General features: G+C 42.4%; 1 pseudogene; it reads left to right on the top strand.

Annotated features, from left to right (window-relative positions):
• Positions 1-14,589: 14,589 nt before the first annotated feature.
• Positions 14,590-21,819, top strand: part of LOC148824500 (scavenger receptor cysteine-rich domain-containing protein DMBT1-like) — a 61,969-nt pseudogene continuing 54,739 nt past the window's right edge.

Here is a 21,819-nt window from a genome sequence, read left to right as displayed (position 1 = left end):
CAGCTGTTACACCCAGGTTTTACGCTCTCTCTCTGTTGAATGAATGAAAGCATTTTATTAAAAACGCGTTTGCATTTGTCTGGGTATTTACTTTGTAATCTGTGGTTTACATCTACTGTATTGTTTTGAGATGCCACTTTTAAAGGTGATATGTAAAATAAAGTTTTTTTATTATTGTTATAGAGAAACATGATCAGATTTTCCCTGGTTCAGAAAAAAGACGATTAAAATCTGTAATCTTTGCACTTGTACAGTATGTCATCGGAAAATACAATCAGTTTCTGCTTTGTGTAAGGATGGTGTCAAAAAGTAATCTAAGTGGTGAAAAAGCTGTGCTCCTCAAAGCGCTTTACAGGATAAAAACAATAACAACAATAGTGGCTGGGCAAACAATTTTTTTTTAGAGAAATACAAAATGAGATACTGTATAATGATGTGCATGAACAAAGTTATACTGCTATTTTCCTTAGATACGCGATTAAAAAAAAATTGTTTTGAATCCCCGGCGGAACACATTCCATAAGAATCAGCGCTTTTATACAGTATATCGCCTTTAAACACATATATTTAAACACGCGTTTACGATTTAAATCAAAACGCGATTCAAATCAATATAAATGTTTATTTTGTAACGCATAGGTGACTATTCATTGTTATTAAAAAGACTTAAATCCGATCATGTTGTGATATTTAGAAATATAAATTTGTTTGGTGCGAGTGAGGTTTTATTTAATCTCTGACCAAGGGAAATGTTTCATTTTTTCAAAGAAATGTTTGTTAAAAAAAAACTCATAGTTCCAGTGGGATTCAATCACAGACCGTGTGACATGGGAGTCAGGAACCTAACCCACAGCACCACCGGCACAGTCACATGCAGAGTGCTGAAAAAGCACTACAGAAACATTATCGACAGACAATGTACAGCGTGTACTATTCTTGTGTTGCGGTACATGAATATAATTATATCGTTATTAATTTCGTTAGATACGCGATTCCATATTATATTCCCTTTTAATCAAATTCTAAAAGTATGCTTGTTGACTCCGGTATCTCTTTAGTTAAAGACTTCGATGCTTAAAATGTTTAGGGAGAAATGGAATACTGGTGTGTATTTTTTCTTTAAAGTACCAAGACCAGCCATATACTGTATGTTTATGTTCCAAAATTAATATCGTTTATGGCCTTCACACGCGTTACAGTATGCTCCTATTCTTTTTATGCTCAGCTACTAAGATTTCCCTTCAGTGGTAAAATTCAATATCTACAACGGGCACAGCAAAGACGTTTACTGTAAGTCTTTCTACGACAGACCAATGGACCACGAGTGTCCCTGTCGGTCAACCAATCACGTACCGCGGTACCGCGCGTCATCTTGCGTCACAATGCGCGACGCCGTAGCCAATTACCTCCGGTACGTGCACTTTGAATGGCTGCATCTGTATAAAAAATATAACAAAATTACCATATACTGAACATCATTCATGTTTACATTCATATTCAAACTCAGGTAAATTTATCAAAATATTAAAATGGAACTCTACAATCCCAATTTAACAATGTCGGCGATCTGTCGCTTTTGTTTGTCAAATTCCCCAAAGAATTTTAAAATATTTTAGCTGAGGATGCAACGTGAGCAGAAATGAATTCTCCTGTGACCCATTTGAAGATCAAATTACATAGGTAAGTATGATTTTTTTAGAGGATACCAATGTTGGGACATTATTTGGCATTCCTGGTGATGTCTGAACTTATTTATTTACTTCTTGTAGTTGGAAACACATTTCCTGCAACTATACATTTTGCTGAACATGCTAACCGATTGCACGACAGAGACTTCCATGGCTGGGCTTCTCAATCTGCAGGCTTTTGTTCAAAGAAAAATAAAATAGCTGGAATTTTCTTGCCAACCGACAATATATCTTCTGCATTGATTTGTATTTTATCTTTGGGAAGTTGAATGAATTTCTTGAGAAATGCACTGGCCAAGTTTCACTGAAAATTACCAGGTCGTCCAGGCAGGCAGCCGCATAGTGGAGATGGGGTCTCAGAAGCCGGTCCATCAGGCATTGAGAGGTGGCGGGGGCTCCATGGAGTCCGAAGGGCAGCACTTTGTACTGGTAAAACCCCATAGGAGTCAAAAAAGTGGTCTTCAGCTTTGTCGGGCTCAACAGGGGGATTTGCCAATAACCTTTTGTAAGGTCTAAGGTGGTAATAAATTTGGCCTTGCCCAGCTTCTCCAGGAGCTCATTTATCCGGAGCATTGGGTAGGCATCAAAACGGTAGACATCATTGAGTTTCCTGAAGTCATTGCAGAAACGCCAGGAGCCGTCAGGTTTTGGGATGAGCACAATGGGGCTGGACCAGGGGCTGTGGCTTTCCTTGATGACGTCCAGCTCCAACATCCTCTGGACTTCCTCTGGACTTCCTTTCGGTTCTCTTCATGCTTCGCTTCAGGTACCAGGTAAAGGGGCACCTGTACAACAACTCCAGGGGGTGTCTCCACATGATGCGGTACCAAGCATGTCCGCCCGGGCAGATCTGAAAAGAGGTGACGGTTCCAGTGTAGGAGTGTCTGGGCTTCCTTGATCTGAGGGGGGGAGAGGTTTGGAGAGAGGGAAATTAGGTCCACGGAGGAAGAGGAAGTGTTGCTGGACAGTAATGCAGGGACGGCCTCTTCCGACAGGGGTTTATGTGGTATATCTTTTCTTTTTTACGGTGGTCTGGATGGTATACCTTGTATGTGACTGACCCTGTTCATTTCCAGATTTCGTAGGGTCCCTGCCATCTCGCATAAAGCTTACATTTTGGTGAGAGCAGTAGCAGCATTACGGGATCCCCAGGGCGAAAGATCCTTTGCTGCGCTGTACGATCATAGTATTCCTTTTGTCTGCCTTGAGCTCACTGTACATGTTCCCCCACTGGTGGCTTCAGCTGTGCAAGCCTGTCCTGATGGGAATGGACGTAGTCGAGCACATTGTGGGAAGACAAACACTGCGACTCCCAAGCCTCCCGGGCGACGTCTAGGATTCCTTGGGGTTGTCGCCCATATAATAACTCGAAAGGGGAGAACTCTGTGGAGGCTTGGGATACCTCTCAGATGGCAAATATCAGGAGAGGGAGGATTAAGTCCCAATCTTTCCTGTCGGCTTGCGAGACCTTTTTCAGCATCTGCTTCAGGGTTTTGTTAAATCTTTCCACCAGCCCGTCTGTTTGTGGATGCTGCACTGAAGTTCTCAGAAATTTTATGTTCAGGAGTTTAGCTATCTCCCGCATCAGGCGTGAAGTGAATGGAGTCCCTTGGTAAGCCAAATTGGGTGAAGAGATTTACCATCTCCTTAGCGATGCTGGTGCTGAGGGCCCTATGTAGTGGTATCGCCTCCTGATACCTGGAAGCGTAATCCACAATCACGAGGATATATTCGTGTCCCCAGGCGGATTTAGGAAGGGGACCTACTATATCCATGGCAATGCGAACGAAGGGCTCGTCAATGACAGGCAAGGGCTGTAATGGTGCTCAGTACTGCGGTTTCAGGACGTTTAGCTGACAGTCAGGGCAAGATGTACAAAAGCGCCTGACGTCAGCGTATACTCCTGGCCAGAAGAACCTTTTCCGGACCCGCCCCCGGGGTTTGTCTACGCCCAGATGTGCCCCCAGCAGATGTGTGCGCGCCAGGTGTTTCGAAGGAACCAGAAGACACTCCGGATTGGGACCATTAAATTGGTATACCAGGTCATTCTTTATAATAAAAGAATTTGGGCGTCCCTGAAGAGCCTCCACCAGTTAACCTTTCAATTCAATCGCCTGGGCTCGGGCATGGGCCAGGGTAGGGATCCCCTCCGGGGTAAGTCTGTGGTGAGGATGCCCATCTCCCAGTTGTCAAGGGGGTCCGTAGACGGCCCGGCTTGCTTAGATCCGGGGGACGAAGACGGCAAGGCAGATGCATTAGTATTAATTTGGGTAATGCCTCCTTTCCTTTTGCACTTCCCCAGGGCACAAATGCCTACCTCTGGCTTGAAGTTTTGTTGGCGTTTTTGATTCTTTGCGGAGTCCAGTTCGATTCAGAGCTGTTTCCAGAGTACAACTCAGCAAACAGGGGAAAATTCCTTCTGAGAATCAGGGGGTGTGGCAGCCCCTGTACTACTGCAGCTGTGATCACTTCTGTGGGCCCTCTAAGACGAAGCCGTAGGCGGGCTACCAGGTGTTCTCGTTGCTCCCCATGAATGCAGCCGACAGAGATCTCATGATGTTTTTCGACCTGGTGTGGTCGGACTACATCAGGGGTGACCAAACAGAGAGCGCTTCCGGAATCGATGAGGGCTAGGAGGGACTGTCCATTAAATAGGATGAGTTCTACCGGAGGATTCGTATGCACCGTCCCCTTATGACAATTACGGGAGGAGTGGACGATATTGCAGTCCAGTTTTGTATCTTCAGCAAGACACTGATCGGACTCGTGTCCCTCTATGGCACATCAGGTATAGAGAGATGACCCCTGAATTCTCCTGGTGGCCCGGTCTGCGGGGGTTGAGTGCACTTTGAATTTGGGGCGGACCCCTCAGTAGGTTTCTAATGGTTTCCCCTCCTGCTGTGTACCTGCGGTGGTGGCATCCTCATCCCACCCTGCAAGATTGGCTGCAGCCAGGGAGTTTCTCCAGGGAGGTCATGAAATCATCCACTGTCTGTGGGTCATGCTGGGCCACTGAACGCTGCAGCTTGGGGGGCAATTGCTGCAGGTACACGTTTAGGACAACCCACTCGACTATTTGACCCGGAGACAGGGTGTCTGGCTCGAGCCATTTTTTGGCCAGATATATCAAGCATATCTTTGAGCGGGCGGAAACCCGGGGATCATAGCGCCACTGATGGGGCCGCAGGGCTCTGACGCGAGTCATGACCCATTCCCAGTCGAGGATTTCTGCCTTCAGGCGGGTACAGTCAGAGGCAGACGCGCTGTTCAGATCGTAATATGCCTTCTGGGCCTCACCACAAAGAAAGGGAGCCACGATGCTGGCCCATAGGTTGCGGTCCCATTGCAGGCGCTATGCTGTCTGCTCGAAGGCTCTCAAGTAAGCCTCCACATCGTCTTCAGGCATCATATTCTGCAGGACATGACTGGGCTGGACCTGGGCTGGTGCCGGTGATGCGGGCGCTGGTGGGGGGGTGAAATCTGAATTCGGTCTCCCATCTGTCGGCACAGACCCTGTAAAGCAGTTACTTGGTCCTGTAAATATCTGGTCCTAGCAGAAGCTCACTCCTGGACGGTGGAGATCTGAGCCTGGAGGGTGCCCTGGGCTTGTCGCTGTAACTCATTGGTTTCCCATTGTACCGTTACAGAGGCAGTTAGGGCTCGGCTTGCCTCTTCCATGAGGGTCAGGCAATCAGCCATGATGGCTACAAAACCAGGTAGCCCCACATTGGGCTCCAAATGTGATAGTGTCGGTAGATTTAGGAGGCAGAGCGTGTGATGTCTTCCCTGTGGTGTGCCAGTGTGTAGTCGTCTGCAGAGATTTTGGTTCTCTCGTACAGGAGGGAGATCTTGCTCTAAGGAGAAATTAGTTTGTGTCGCCTGTGAGGGGAACACATTCGGTTCTATCGTGAACGCCGGCTGCGGGCGCGTGGGGATCTGAAATCGCAGCGCTGATGGGTGTCAGGTGTGGAAGCTGCACATTCCCATGCGCCGCTGAGTAGAAAGTGCAGTGGGAGAGGTGTTCCACTGTCACACTTATATTTTGCCTTTTAATCCAGAGCATCAAAGCACTTTACAACATGCCTAGAAAAAAAGAGTATAAATGTGTAATACTGTAGTTTCTGAAGTAACTGCTTGGATAACCCAACTACCACTGTTGTTACTGCTGCTGCTGCTATGAGCTACTACTCGACCATGTCTACAAATTATAATACTAATTCTGATACTAATACTCCTGCTACTACTACTGCTGTCATTACTACTAATAGTGATAAAAACAGAGGACTCACAGATCTCTGGACGTTGGTCTGGACTCTAGAAAGTGGTTCCATTCGCAGGCGACTCTGGACCTCAACACCTGTTGATGAGTCAATTCTGTCAGACCCAACAGTGGAGCCCAAGCCCACCTACACACACACTGACAGATATACACCTACACACTCACACACATCATCACACACTGACAGATACACACTCAGACACATTCACACACAGACATTACACACACTTACAGGCACCACACACATTTATACACACAGACACTCACAGACACACATTCACACACTGATGGACACCACACGCTCACAGACACACACATAGACATAACACACACTCACAGACACCCCACACATTTATACACACAATCAGACTTTAACAGGCCACGTTGTTGTTTGAGTGAGGAAACCTATGCGGAGCAGGGAAGCCGAGGCAGGAGAGCTTTCTGACGAGTCCAAAACGTAAGACCGAGACGTGGTCGAGGGCAAATTCCGTGTTCGATAGCAAAGGTTATCCAAATGGAGAGCGAGGCAGACAAATCCTAAGTGTTAGATGTGGTCGAGGTCAGAAGGGGAGATCCGGGTTCGAGTATCCAATAAAGGCAAGAGAATAATGCGAGAAGTTCAGAAGAAATTAACAATACCGAGTGGTGTTCCATGAAAAGCTTAAGTAGGTCTGGAAGTAGAGGGTGTGTTAACAAGTGAGGTGTTCAGACTGGATGGAGGGATAGACCTGCAGTGTTTACAGTGTTTGTTGAGCCTCCACCTGGTGCTTAATTGGGAAGTTTGTGAGGAGGGTTCCGATTAGTGGCGGATGTGACACAGACACTCACACACATTCACAGACACACACCCACACACTGACAGACACCACACACTCACAAGCACCACACACACACACAGACACACTCCACATACACTCATAACTACAAATACACTATAACTAACACTTACACAAATGCCACTAACATTACAACAGTAACACTTATCACTAAGACTTACACTATCATCATCACTAACACTGACACAAACTACTATTACACTAATAATACTAATAATAACAGTGATGCTATCACTAAAACTAACATGACTACGAGTGTAAATAATCTAACCTTATCTCTATAATTATCACTAATGTAACCAGGTGGTTACGGAGTGGATATTTGAAATCTGACACTGAAATTGGTAGCTGTCGCTTTAAGACGCACGTATGAGTGACGTCAGTGCGCCAGTAATTGTGGAAGTGGACATCGTAAAGTTGAGCTTGGTGTGTGGCTCCGTGTGATGTGAATGCAGAGGTAAATGTTCAGAATTTAGTTGATGGTGTAGCTATCAAAAATGAAGTTTGGAAATCCTTGAAAGAGATGTATATTGTTGATATATTAGGGGAGGGTGACATATTAGTTAGACAAAATTGATGGATGTTTAGGGATGAAGTGATCCCGACTCCCATGAGGTTCCAGTGCTGTGTGGGCGGGTTTGCGGGAATAATGTTCGTAACGGTAAATGGTCATACATTTTTGTTAGTTTGCATTTCTTTAACCATTGTTTGTGGAGGAAATGATTTGTTTTGTTCTTTGAGAATGACCTTATTCTGTTTAATTTGTTCAGAGCGTGTTAAAATAAGACTGTGATATTCTGTGTCTTGGGTTAGACGAGATTAAAGTGAGTAGTTTTGTTTTTATATTTCTGTGATGTAATGGGACCAATGAAGAATGTGACATTCAGACTAATGTGGAGTATTTCTTTCCTTAGGGAAATTGCCACTACCGAATTTATTTCTTTGTCTGTTATTTTAGTAGCACTTTGTAGATCCTGGTGTGTGTATATCTCCATGTATATCTATGTGAATCTTTCAGGTTAAAGGTTATACTGCATCCAATCTAAGTTCTGTAACAGAAAATAATACAACAACTCATTTTTATGATTTTATGCAGTTCCAGAATAAAAAGAATCCCCATTTAAGTTTATTGTAGTACGGTGTGTTCTTTCCCAGGCTACACAAATATTAACATGAATACTAGCATTAAAACTATCAGTAGCGCTATCATCATTAATACTCACATGAACACTGGCATTAATATTAAAACTACCAGTTGTTCTCTCACTAATATTAACATGAATACAGTAGCATTAGTATTAGTTGCTGTACGTGATATCACACCGCTCTTTGTGACGAAGGCGGGACATCTAGCCGGGCAAAGTGACGTGGCGCCTGTTGCCGTGGTTATCATACTTAATGATTGTAAACAGTGGGAAAATGCATTTAAACTGTTACCTATACAAACTTATCAACCTGGAATATAATTTTCTAGCTCAAGGATACAATTACTAAATAATAATTTGAATAATAATTATTTAATTTCGGATTGAATATTATTAACACTAAACACTACGGTAATTGATCGATACAGGCTGTATTGACTGTTTTTAGATATTGTAACGCAACGGGGTTCAGGTGGGCACCCTTGCCACATTAGATCGGCCCCCCACCGTCGGGGGCTCGAACCCAGGACTCAGCAGGGACCCAGCCCGGTGAGCTAAAGAGATATCTCTCCTTAGCCTAGTAGCTGTAGTCCTGCTATCACAGGGAAGGGCAGTGACGTCACCTGCTCTGGTAAGCCGGCTCTTACACAGTACCTGTCGGCCGTAAGCGTTACAATATTTAAAACAGGGTCAATAACGGGAAAAGAATCAGTACCCACCAATCGGTGAAGTTAATCGTTTATTCTACGGTTCTTAAGTTGAATTAATTGGTTGTCGATAGATAAGTGATCAATAACTCTCCTCCGTGCGCTCCGCGCGCCTCCCGCGGTCTCGCTCTCTGATCCCGGCGCTCTGGCTGGTGTCTGTGACGTCACAGCGCTCTTTCTGACAGAGCAGAGCGCGTCTCTGCTGGAGGAGACTCCTGTCCGGAGCCCAGGGGGCTTTTCTTACACATATAACATCTCCAAAAAAAAAAACACACCGGGCTGTAAAGAGAGGCGATTCATAACAGTTGGAGAAGGAGAGCGACAAACCGAGAAATGAAATTCATTAAACAGAAAAAAAACAGTTTACTTCACAGATAATGCGTTGTATAGCGTACTCCCGTAGAGCAGAAGAGAAAGAGCACAAGTCCCTGTACTGAGCGCTTTTAAGCGTTTTACACGAATCTCCACATAATAGAAGCCAGGAGGATCAGAATCCTGATCCTGGAGGTAGAAGTGCATCTCCTGGTTTTATTTCCACTCGAGTTCTCGGTTCCTCAGCCAGTTTGATGATTTAATTAACTGTATAACTGTTATCAGACTCTGTTTAACTGTATATTTATAAGACTGTGAGAGATGTGTGGGAGATGCTGAATCCCAGGGTTGATGTGGAATCACACACATACAGGTCTTCTGTGTGATCTGAGTCTCACTGCTCAGAGGTACAGACTGGTCAACTAGTCACTATTGTAGACAAGACCATCAGTCTGCTGCTGCTGCTAATCATATTACACTTATAAGAGTGGCAATACTGCTGTTCATTAAATCAGTAAAAATAATAATAAGAGATAATCCCATATTGCTTAATTTTCAGTAAAACACTATGACAGATGGTTGGAGGCTGACTTACAATAAAGACAATGAATCAGGGCAGTAATACTGAAGGGCTGGAGGTCCTGGAAAGGGTTAATAGAAGCTTCTTGCTTCTGACTGACCTGGAACAGAGGCCACAGCTGCCAGATCAGTAACCCCTGAGCCCAGTTCACAGAGAGGAGAACCAGGAGCTCTGCTCTGTCTCTAAGAGGCTGTGAGGAAGGAGAAAAGGGGGAGATGTGACCTGAGTCCAGGCTGATCTGTCTGATATTATTCATGTAGCAGCACTGATTGTCTGAATGTCCTCTGGTTCCGGATTATCAGGATAAAGAGAAGGATGGAGATGAGCTTCTGTCTGTTCAGGAGGTAGGAGTTTGGGTAAAGTACTGAGGGACTCAAAGCTCTGTGTGTGAGTCTGAGCTGTGAATCTGACTGAGAAGGGAATGTTTTTTTTTTATTCTGTCTCAGATAATTTTCCTTTGCCAAGTGATTTTCCATCCCCTTCAGATACTCTGCACAGACTGTCAGAGTGAGAGAAGAGGAGAGAGAGATGGACAGATAAGAGCACACACAGCGAGAGATACAGGAAGGAGGAGAGAGAGGAGAAGGAGCAGGAAGACAGTGCAGGTGTTCAACCACACAGTGACCACAGGAGACAGGAGGCTTTTTTCAGCTGCTGAGGAGCTCAGTGCTCATGGTCACTCAGGCTCAGAGGCTCTGGCAGCAGTCTGAGGTCTGGGAGCCTCTCCTCATACGGACACTGGAGCTCTGAGAGAGCCTCCATTCTGACAGGAACAGCCCCTCCTGTTCAGCCCTGAGAGACACACTGAGAGAGCTGTGAGAGCTATGAGAGAGCTGTGTGGGGAGAAGACCTGTCACCCTGTAGAGCTCTGAGCACTGGGCTCCCCTGTGTGCCTCATTGTACAGCAACAGAGCTCTGACTGGTCTCCCTGTGTGTCTCTGTACAGGACTAGATATCTGAACACTGGGCTCCTCCGTGTGTCTTCCTGTACAGCTCAGCTCTCAGCTGCCTCATCACACTGCACTGCACATCACAGCACAAACCCAAAACTCACTGTGGAGTCTGACCTGCAGTTCCAGTAAAGCTCTGTTGCAACAGGCCCATTTCCTAAAGACAGGGGAGTGAAGAGATAGTGCAGTTTTACTGAAGATAATATGTCCCTCTCTAAAAATATGCTGTCATGTCATTATATAAACATTTTTCATGCTAGCCCAGCAGGAATTGTGGCTTTAAATCACAGCTGTTCGGCTGTATCAACAAGAACTGATTGTTTCTAGTTATTCATTTTGTTGTTTTTTAATACTTTGAAACAGACTCCTGCTCTTCTGCCCCTGTAGTTATTATGGTGAAGCTGCAACAAACACTACTGCTGCTATTACTACTACTAATACTGCTACTACAACTATGACAGCTACTACTACTGCTGCCACTGATAGAACAGCAACTAGTAATATTTTACTGCTACTACTAAAGCTACTAGTACTACTGTTACTACTGCTGCAGGTACTACTGTTACTGCTACTACTGCTGCCACTGCTACTACCTCTACTACTATTAAAAAGGAGGATGAGAGCTGTGTTCTCACTGTTTCAGCCTCGGTCTATTAACAAGTACTGATGTTTTCTTTTTGTTGTTTTTCCGACTTTGAAACTGACTCCTGCTTTTCTGCTCCTGCTGCTGCAATTATTAAAGTGAAGCTCCAACACAGCTCTACTATATTGTTGAACTAAAGATTTTAAATACAGCATAACTACTACTACTACTATTGTTACTATTGCTCATGGTTCTAGTGTTACTACTGCTACTACAGCTACTACTACTGCTGCCACTGATACAACAGCAACTAATAAGATTTTACAGCTATCCTACTGCTACTACTAATGTTTCTAAAGCTACTAGTAGTACTGTTACTGCTACTAATTCTGCTGCTTCTGACACTACCGCTACTACCACTACTACTAATAAGGAGCTGCACTGTGTGTCTCCCTACTCAGCTCTCAGCTGCCTCTGAGAGTCAGCCTCCATTCTGACAGGAACAGCGCCTCCTGTTCAGCCCTGCGAGACACAGTGAGAGAGCTGTTTGGGGACTCATTGCAGAGTCTGACCTGCAGCTCCAGTGATGCTCTGCCTTAAATCACCGCTGTATTAACAAGGACTAAACTTTTTCTTTCATAATTTTGTTGCTTTTTCAAATTTGAAACTGACTCCTGCTCTGAGGCTCCTGCTGTTGCAGCTATTATGGTGAAGCTGTAACACAATAACTCTGCTATATTGAACAGGAGAGCTTAAATACAGCATAACTGCTAATACTACTACTGCTACCACAACTGCTGCTGCCACTGATACTACTGCTAATACTAATATTTTACTGCTGCTCCTACTGCTACTACTACCTATAATAATAAGGAAGAGGATGTGAGCTGTGCCCTCACTCTGTTTAGCCTGGTGGTGCATCAGTCTATCAGTATCAGTTCAGCTCCACTGTGCTGTTAGAGAGTCTCAGTCACACAGTCCGCTCCACACAGAGAGACACTGGGGTCACAACTGGAGGGGTTGGAACACCTGTTTGGATTGTAGCTGCACAGAGACAGACTCAGGGTCTGAGGGAGTCAACTGGAAGAGCTGCTGTCCAACAGGCTCAGTACAGAGGGAACAGTCACTGCTTGGCTATTCTTTTTCATTTAAATTATTGCTCACAGTCACAGGACAGCCAGTTCTTATTCAGTCCACCTTGTCTCTGTATTCCTGTGCTGACCTGAGTGACCTCACCACCACCTTGAGGACAGGCTCTCCTCACACTGTCCTTGACCAGAACCAGAAGACATTACTGTCTGGAGACACAACAACTCTGTGAGTCACTGCAGGACACCAGTCATTGGACACTGCCTGACACAGACAGCAAGGCACACAGGACCATATTCAGGACACCAGTCACTAGACACTTCCTGATACAGACAGCAAGAATTACAGGACTATATATACATAATTGATTATCTAGATACTGATTTAAAAATATAATACTTGTCTACAATTTTTTTTAGTTCAATATCTGATCTCTTCCTGCCCCTGCAGAACCTGCGGCCCTGCTGTCTGTATCTGTATCTGTGTTTCCTCCAGTGAGACACAGAGCTGCTCCTGTCTCTCCTCTCCTCCGCGCTGCTGGGAGTGTCTTCAGGGAGAGGAAACAGTGATGTGTCTCTGATATACAGTGGTGTGAAAAAGTGTTTGCCCCCTTCCTGATTTCTTATTTTTTTGCATGTTTGTCACACTGAAATGTTTCAGATCATCAAACAAATTGAAATATTAGACAAAGATAACACAACTAAACACAAAATGCAGTTTTTAAATGAAGGTTTTTATTATTAAGGGAAAAAAAAAATCCAAACCTACATGGCCCTGTGTGAAAAAGTGATTGCCCCCCCCGTTAAAACATAAATCAACTGTGGTTTATCACATCTTTGGAAAGCTGAGTTCAATTTCTCTAGCCACACCCAGGCCTGATTACTGCCACACCTGTTCTCAATCAAGAAATCACTTAAACAGAACCTGCCTGACAAAGTGAAGTAGACCAAAAGATCCTCAAAAGCTAGACATCATGCTGCGATCCAAAGAAATTCAGGAACAAATGAGAAACAGAGTAATTGAGATTTATCAGTCTGGAAAAGGTTATAAAGCCATTTCTAAAGCTTTGGGACTCCAGCAAACCACAGTAAGAGCCATTATCCACAAATGGCGAAAACATGGAACAGTGGTGAACCTTCCCAGGAGTGGCCGGCCGACCAAAATTACTCCAAGAGCGCAGCGAGGACTCATCCAAGAGGTCACAAAAAACCCCACAACAACATCCAAAGAACTGCAGGCTTCACTTGCCTCAGTTAAGGTCAGTGTTCATGACTCCACCATAAGAAAGAGACTGGGCAAAAATGGCCTGCATGGCAGAGTTCCAAGACAAAAACCACTGCTGAGCAAAAAGAACATAAAGGCTCGTCTCAGTTTTGCCAGAAAACATCTTGATGATCCCCAAGACTTTTGGGAAAATACTCTGTGGACTGACGAGACAAAAGTTGAACTTTTTGGAAGGTGTGTGTCCCATTACATCTGGCGTAAAAGTAACACAGCATTTCAGAAAAGGAACATCATACCAACAGTAAAATATGGTGGTGGTAGTGTGATGGTCTGGGGCTGTTTTGCTGCTTCAGGACCTGGAAGACTTGCTGTGGTAAATGGAACCATGAATTCTGCTGTCTACCAAAAACTCCTGAAGGAGAATGTCCGGCCATCTGTTCGTGACCTCAAGCTGAAGCGCACTTGTGTTCTGCAGCAGGACAATGATCCAAAACACACCAGCAAGTCCACCTCTGAATGGCTTAAGAAAAACAAAATGAAGGCTTTGGAGTGGCCTAGTCAAAGTCCTGACCTGAATCCGATTGAGATTTTGTGGCATGACCTTAAAAAAGTGGTAAAGGCTCGAAAACCCTCCAATGTGGCTGAATTACAACAATTCCGCAAAGATGAGTAGACCAAAATTCCTCCACAGCGCTGTAAAAGACTCATTGCCAGTTATTGCAAACGCTTGATTGCAGTTGTTGCTGCTAAGGGTGGCCCAACCAGTTATTAGGTCTAGGGGGCAATCACTTTTTCACACAGGGCCATGTAGGTTTGGATTTTTTTTCCCTTAATAATAAAAGCCTTCATTTAAAAACTGCATTTTGTGTTTACTTGTGTTATCTTTGTCTAATATTTCAATTTGTTTGATGATCTGAAACATTTCAGTGTGACAAACATGCAAAAAAATAAGAAATCAGGAAGGGGGCAAACACTTTTTCACACCACTGTATATGGAGAAGATTGAAAGGGCCCTGTGTGATTGGCCGTTCTGCCTGTGTGAGAGGTTCCTGCTGTCAGTCTGAAAAGGCAGTGCTGTGTGTGATTGGCGGGGCTGGGGGCTGTGTTGTTACTGGGGGTCCGGGATGCGAAACAGCAGCTTAGTTGCCCTGTGGGCTCAGGGGTGAAGACAGGGGTCTCAGCTGCGCTCTGTCCTGATGACAACGGAGAGCTGCCTGTCCATCTTCTCTCTCACTGTCCTGGTGCTGCACACCTCAGCCAGTAAGTGTCCAGTCTTCTCCTGTCCAGACAGACAGACAACTGGAATTAAATTAATTAGATGTTTTATGTAAATGGAGCAATAAGTGGGTTGAACAATTTTTAATGTTTATTTTACATTCAGCTTTGTGGGTATTCATCAAAAATATTATAACTGTATTTTATCTTGGTCTGTAAATAAGGAAATATAATTAGTTGCTTTTAATTTTTATTGGATTTTATTAAAATATTCTTAAGATTTCTAAACATTATTTAATAATAATAATGTTTTAGATGGATAGAGCAGAGGCTGGTCATTATCACCCTCTATTGATAATTTGTGAAAACATGAAGTGTATAAAATCTTTAAAAAGTTATTTAACTTACTTGTTACTGTAATAATAAACTTTATATATAAGTGATAATTAAGACTGGAGTTTTAATGCTGCCATTATATCTTTGGTGTATTCAGACAGTCCAGGTTTCTATCGTTAAGCTGTGTGATATTCAGTTGCTGTGAAAACAAGTATTTCCTCTATGTGTGAATAGAATATGTCATCCAATATGATAGGAAGTCAGGAGTGTGAATTCTTCATTTTAAAGACTTACAATTACATTTTGAAAATGTAAAACATTTTCAGTCATAGGACAATTAGCTCTTGTATTTTTATAGTTTTAAAATAAAATTGATATATGTATTACCTGGTTCATATAGACCAGGTTTGCTTGTTTTCACATTGAAAAGGACTGGCTGATAAAGGTTACATTCTTTATTGCTTTATAAGTTATAAAATGAAAAATATTAACACAATTGTGGAAATTCTTAGTATTGTAGGTGTATTATTATTAACTGGGGTCTCATCAGAAACTGAGGTGTAACATTAATAATTTAACAGCTACAATACATTGTGGCATTACAAGAGGAATTAAAAATGGTAGTTGTGTTTTGTGTTTATACAGGATTTGTCTATTATTTAACAGCTAAATAATTTAATTAGTGTTTTTAGGTTAGTTATCTAATGACAGGGTTTTTTGTAAATTGTGAAGTTTTAATAAGAATGCATTATTGTTTTTTTCTACATTAGAAATCTTTAATTATTATCAAATGCAATTATATAAGTATGAGTAATACAATTTAAATATTTAATTACATATTATCATTACAAATGCAATATTTAAAAATTAATTCGTAATCACAGGACTCAAGTTTTGTGAGCAGTTTCTTAGGACAACATCACAATAAATGTACAGTATCTGTGTCTATATGTTAAACCTGTCTGGTATTTTTTTTAAATATTGTTCTTTAATATGATTTAATCAGATATCATGTGTTAAGACAATGGGAATATACTGTACACCTCACATACATTTCAGCACAATATGTGAAGCACATGTTGGCCTCTGAGCACTGTAGTGACCACAGGTTCCAGTAACACAGAAACACTGGTTCCAGGACTTGGAGTTAGTACAGCCAATGTCTAGTATAGTGACCACAGCATCCTGGAACCCAGGACCAGCCATCTGAGGTTCTACAGTCATTACAGCCACTGCCCAACGTAGTGACCACAGCACCCAGAAGTGCTTTTCTGTTTAATTTAAAACTCAGCTTTATGGATATTCCATAAAAATATAATGTCATTAAAATTATAATTGATTTTATTCTGGTGCTTTAAATAAGGAAAAATAATGAGTAAACAATTTGTAGTATTAACAAGAATTTCACCTCCACAATCTACAATTAATCATAATGTCAATTCAGCTTATATGTTTGTAAATGATTTTCTATTAAAGGTGTATTAATAGTGTTATATGCAGACATACAGTATTACTGTATAATAATGTTTTTGGTACTAACATATAATTAATATAACAAATAATAGTAGATATTGATCAGCCTTAACAAAAATGTTATAAAAGTTGACAACCCCTTAACCATAATAATAAAATTAAAATTATTGGCTGTAATTTGGGTCATGTGCTAGAACTTGTGGAAATTTTCTTACTTACAAAAATAAGTAAAAATGTTTCAACAATAATACAGCGTCTTCACCAATATTTACCAGAGGTTGTTTATTCCATTGTGTTCAATTCTGCCCTCTCTAAAGGGTATAATAACAGACTAGTGTGTTAACAGAGATCAGTGTGTTTTTAAACACTAATGTATTGATCAGACCCATATTTTATTATACATACTAATAATTATAGGTTTTATTAAAGGAATTAATAAAATAATTTATAAGTATTATTAAACAGTGGAGTATTATTGAGACTGATATTTAAACTGAGATAAGTGTGTTATTAAATACTGGAGTATTATTGAGACTCCAGTATTATTATTATTGACAACGTTTATTTTTACTTTATTATTAGAGATGGAAATGTTGTCTCTCTTATCTTCTTCATTATTAAAGATTACAGTATTTTGAGAGAAGGTGACATTTTTAGCGCAAAGAACTATTACAGCCAGGTGATCAGAGATAAAGGTATGTTTGAGACTGTTTCTGATTAAGAAATAATATTAGAAAGTGTGGCTCTATTGGAGGTGAATGTGCTAATACAAATGGGAATATTGAAGGCAAATGTATTGTTCAAATATTTTTTATCCAGGGTTATTTATTACAGTAGTTTTAGAGACTATGGTTATTTTATTGCAGAATTATCTAAAATTGTAACATGACTGAGGACAAGACATATGGTTGTGTTTATTTGTTATAAATATTATACCGTCAAGTTCAGGTGATAGGTATTTGTATTGCAGTGTGTTGTAGTTTGCTGACCTGAATCCATACTGGGTGCTTTTAGACAACAGTGTCCAGTTCCAGTAACAACACAGGAGTCCTAAGGCAATTCTTGTAGTTATTTAAACAACTGTTTTAAGATCTATTAACTCTGATTATTGCTCCTGTGTTTTCACACAGCCCAAAGTTTTCTCCTGACTGACTCGCATTAACAGCAACATTCCCTCGAGCGCTCACCCTGTCATTCAGATTGGACATTCTTTCAGACATTTGCCCTGTCATTGAAACTGGGTCGGGATGTCTTTCAAGTAAACCTTCAGTTTTTCAATCAGGCTCCCAGTCACACTAATCACCTCTCTATTTGAAACTGTTCAGAACACTGAATCTCCATCGTTAGAGCTAAACCTTGCATACCTAGTGATTGCATTCCTCTTATAGTCAAGTTTATTACTCGGTTATTTTCATATCTCACTGCTCTTCGATCCTGAAATATTTTCTCTGTTTTAATTTTTTCCCTTTTCTGCTCCGACTCGCCAGCCTCTCTTTTCTTTATTTCAGCTGGAAGATGGGCTTCCCTCTTTATGTTTTCTTTCTGCTCACCTTTTTCATTCAGCCCAGCAGCCTGCATTCGATCTGTTACTCCCTGATCATTCAAACTCTGAAAGAGCTCAAAGTCCTGTGCCTGGGTTTCAATTATATCTCCTGCTGCAGATTTTCCAACTTTCTGCAGCATTACACTTCACATATTTCAGCTTGTGAAGCACCCATCTATTAAGAAAATATTTTTATTGATTCTGTTCTAGATTTTATAACTTATTTTCAAAGTAGAATGTTGAAAAGACTTATTAGTGTTTAAATCTCTTAATTGATACAGACATGCGGTCAGTGTCCACTGTTAAGTACATGCGGGGCCTGAGACACAGATACACCAAACCAGGTTCTGCACCACAGCTACTGTCCACTCTACTGACCACAGCTCCCAGAAACCCAGGAACACAGTCATTACAGCCACTGACCACTATACTGACCACCGCATCTAGAAACACAGGAACACAGTCATTACAGCCACTGTCCATTGTACTGACCACAGCTTCTAGAAACACAGGAACACAGTCATTACAACTATTGTCCACTCTACTGCCCACAGCTTCCAGAAACACAGGAACACAGTCATTACAGCCACTTTCCACTGTACTGACCACAGCTTCCAGAAACACAGGAACACAGTCTTTACAGCCACTGTCCTCTGTATTGACCACAGCGGAACAGCCCTCTGCAGTCACACAGTGATATGGACAGAGAGATATATAACATGATCTGGACACAGGTGTGTGCAGGGAGAGCTGAGATGGCTGCTCCTGTCACGCCACTGTCTCTTGTTCCCCATGGAAGGGACTAGCAATCCAATCAAACAGGTAAAACAAAATAAAAAAAGCAGGTGTGTTTCTAAAATGTCTTAAAATAAAATACCAGTAGACATGACGATAAGTTTTGTTTCTTTCTCTCTACAGGCAGTGTTGATTGAGGCTGGTGAATGGTGCCAGTCCCTGTGAAGGGACACTGGAGATCCAGTATAAAGGAGAGTGGGGGACAGTTTATCACAGTGGCTGGGATCTCAATGATGCTGCAGTGGTGTGCAGACAGCTGGGCTGTGGATCTGCTGTTTCAGCACCAAAGAGCTCTCACTTCGGACCAGGGTCTGGATCAGTCCTGCTGGGCGGGGTCAAGTGCAGTGGGTCAGAGTCTGCGCTGAGGGACTGTGAAAAACAAGAAATGAAACAGTATAGCGTTCCTCATGACTATGATGCTGGAGTGAGGTGTTCAGGTAAGAGACACAGACTTGTCTCCAGCACTGAGGACAATGAAAACTCCACTGATCTAGAGTCCATCATCATGATCCATTTAATTAAAATTAAATGAATTAAAATCTAGTATTGATAATATGATGATAATAATAATTCAAAGCAATATATGTTATAAACATAATATATTTAATTTGATTAGTGTGTCTTGTTTCTGTGTTTCCTCTGTGTTTATGCAGTCTCACTGAACCTGTAGCTCATCCTCTCTATCCAGGCACTTCAGTGTTGTTCAGTTTAAAGAGGCAGGCTGTGCTCAGTGAGTCTGTATCTACTTCACTGTGTCTTTACTGTTTTAGCACCGGTGAAGTGACAATCTGCTGTGGTTCCATTGTGCTGTTGGGTGAAATGCCTTTTCATTTTCAGGTGTGTTTTAATGGTATTTTGGTGTCAGTGTCGGTGGATCTGGTCAGTCTCAGGTGTGTTATAATGGTCTTGTGGGGCTCAGTGCTGTAGTGGAGTTCAGCTGCATTACCAGCTGTCCAAGGGTTGATTCTTGGTGGTGGAGTGACTGTCAGTCTGATTCATATGAGTCCAGAATTTAAGAATTTAAAAATGTAATGTGAGATGAGCTCTCAATGCAGCTTTGGATATAAATAGAGAAGAAAGAGAATAGTTCTGTTGGCTCATCTATGTAATACAATTATGTCAGGTTTGATATTTCACACTAGACCTCTCACATCTTAACTGCTCTGCTATATTTTGCCTTCTTTAAGGCACTGATGGTCATGTATTTTCTTGTGATGCACTGTAGCCAGGAGCTGACTCTAGACCCAGCTGTGTGTACGTGGAGCTGAACTCCATGAGAGTGTGTCATTCTCTGAGATCTGCTTTCATGTGGAGAAGCACAACCCTGGATGTGTCCAGAGTGTCTGTCAGTGCCCAGGTGAGACAGTCCTGCTCCAGCAGTGCCAGGCTGTGACAGTCCTGGTCTTGTCCAGAGTGTGTGTCAGTGCCCAGGTCAGACAGTCCTGCTCCAGCAGTGCCAGGCTGTGACAGTCCTGGTCTTGTCCAGTGTGTGTGTCAGTGTTCAGATCAGACAGTCCTGCTCCAGCAGTGCCAGGCTGTGACAGTCCTGGTCTTGTCCAGAGTGTCTGTCAGTGCCCAGGTGAGACAGTCCTGCTCCAGCAGTGCCAGGCTGTGACAGTCCTGGTCTTGTCCAGAGTGTCTGTCAGTTCCCAGGTCAGGCAGTCCTGCTCCAACAGACACTCTGGACAAGACCAGGACTGTCACAGACTGGCACTGCTGGAGCAGGACTGTCTCACTTGGGCACTGACAGAAACTGATCAATTTAGTGTCTCTGATTTTTGTATCTTGTATTTGCCCCAGTGTAAAACTAATAATGCACTGAACACCTTCTTTAGAGGCACATGTTGGAGCACAGAGGTGGAGATTGATGATTTAGAGTCTTTGTTTGTAACAGAGTTTAACATTCATGTAAAATTATCTATCTACATTATTTCTGGAGGAAAATAATCAATTTTACATTCAGTAAAAACGTTCAGCCCCAAAAGATTTTATGGTTAAACTATTTGACGTTGACCTTTCAAATTTTCTTCCGACTCTCTTCTCTTTCATTTTATTTTTATTTCCTATTATCTACTTTCTTATCTATATCTATTCCTATTATCTATATTCTTATTGAAAGCACTCTGCATTATTGTACAATTTATTGTAATAGTGTATGTATTTCTAAAATGTAATTTTCTATGCCTAATCATAGGCGTAAATCTATTTATGAATGGAACAATAAGAAGTCAAGATTTAAATTGAGAATCTATGATATTTATTTTTTCACATGAAGTTAATTTATTTTCATAAGGTAGTAAGTTTAATTCTCCCAGATGCCAGGTTCAGTGACAGTGAGCAATGAGCTGTACCATGAGAGATTACCTGCTCAGACTGACAGCCTGTAGTTCTCTATTGCAGGTTTCCTGAGGCTGGTGAATGGACACAGTCTCTGCTCTGGGAGAGTGGAGGTGAATCTCAAGAACAACTGGACCTCAGTGTGCGACTCTGACTTTGACTGGCAGGATGCAGAGGTTGTCTGTCGTGACCTGTACTGTGGGGCTCCTGCAGTGATACACAGAGGGGCTCATTTCAGACAGGGCCAGGGTGCAGTTGAGACAGAACAGTTCCAGTGTAGAGGACAAGAGTCCAAACTACAGCACTGCCCCACTGCAGCCAGGCCAGAGCAGAGCTGCTCCCAGAGTAGAGCTGTGGGTCTCACTTGCACAGGTAAGATAAGATCACTTAACTAAAGGCAAGGTTGTTATCATTTGTGAGTATTGTAGTATTTGTGAGTATTTGTGGGTATTGCAGAGGCAGTGTATGAGACTTGTGTAGGACTAGTGTAGCACTGATGTTGGACAGTCCCTGTGTCATTGTTCCAGTAGCCCGCCTGGTGTGTAAACCCTAAAGAAAATAGCGCAGTATAATGGCCGAGGTGATGGAAGTTTCTGCCTGGGCTGTATTGTGAAATATACACCTACAACCTGTGCTGTGGCCACAACTGACCCTCAGCCCTGAGGCTGGATAAACCTCCAAGCCTGTGCTGTGCCAAAGCCTGTTTTAATAGCAGCAACCTGTCCTT

This window comes from Atractosteus spatula, chromosome 10, assembly GCF_055471065.1.
Source record: "Atractosteus spatula isolate fAtrSpa1 chromosome 10, fAtrSpa1.hap1, whole genome shotgun sequence".
Taxonomy (NCBI): domain Eukaryota; kingdom Metazoa; phylum Chordata; class Actinopteri; order Semionotiformes; family Lepisosteidae; genus Atractosteus; species Atractosteus spatula.
The sequence above is the reverse complement of the archived record's forward strand: the minus strand, read 5'-3'. Positions and strand labels throughout refer to the sequence as shown.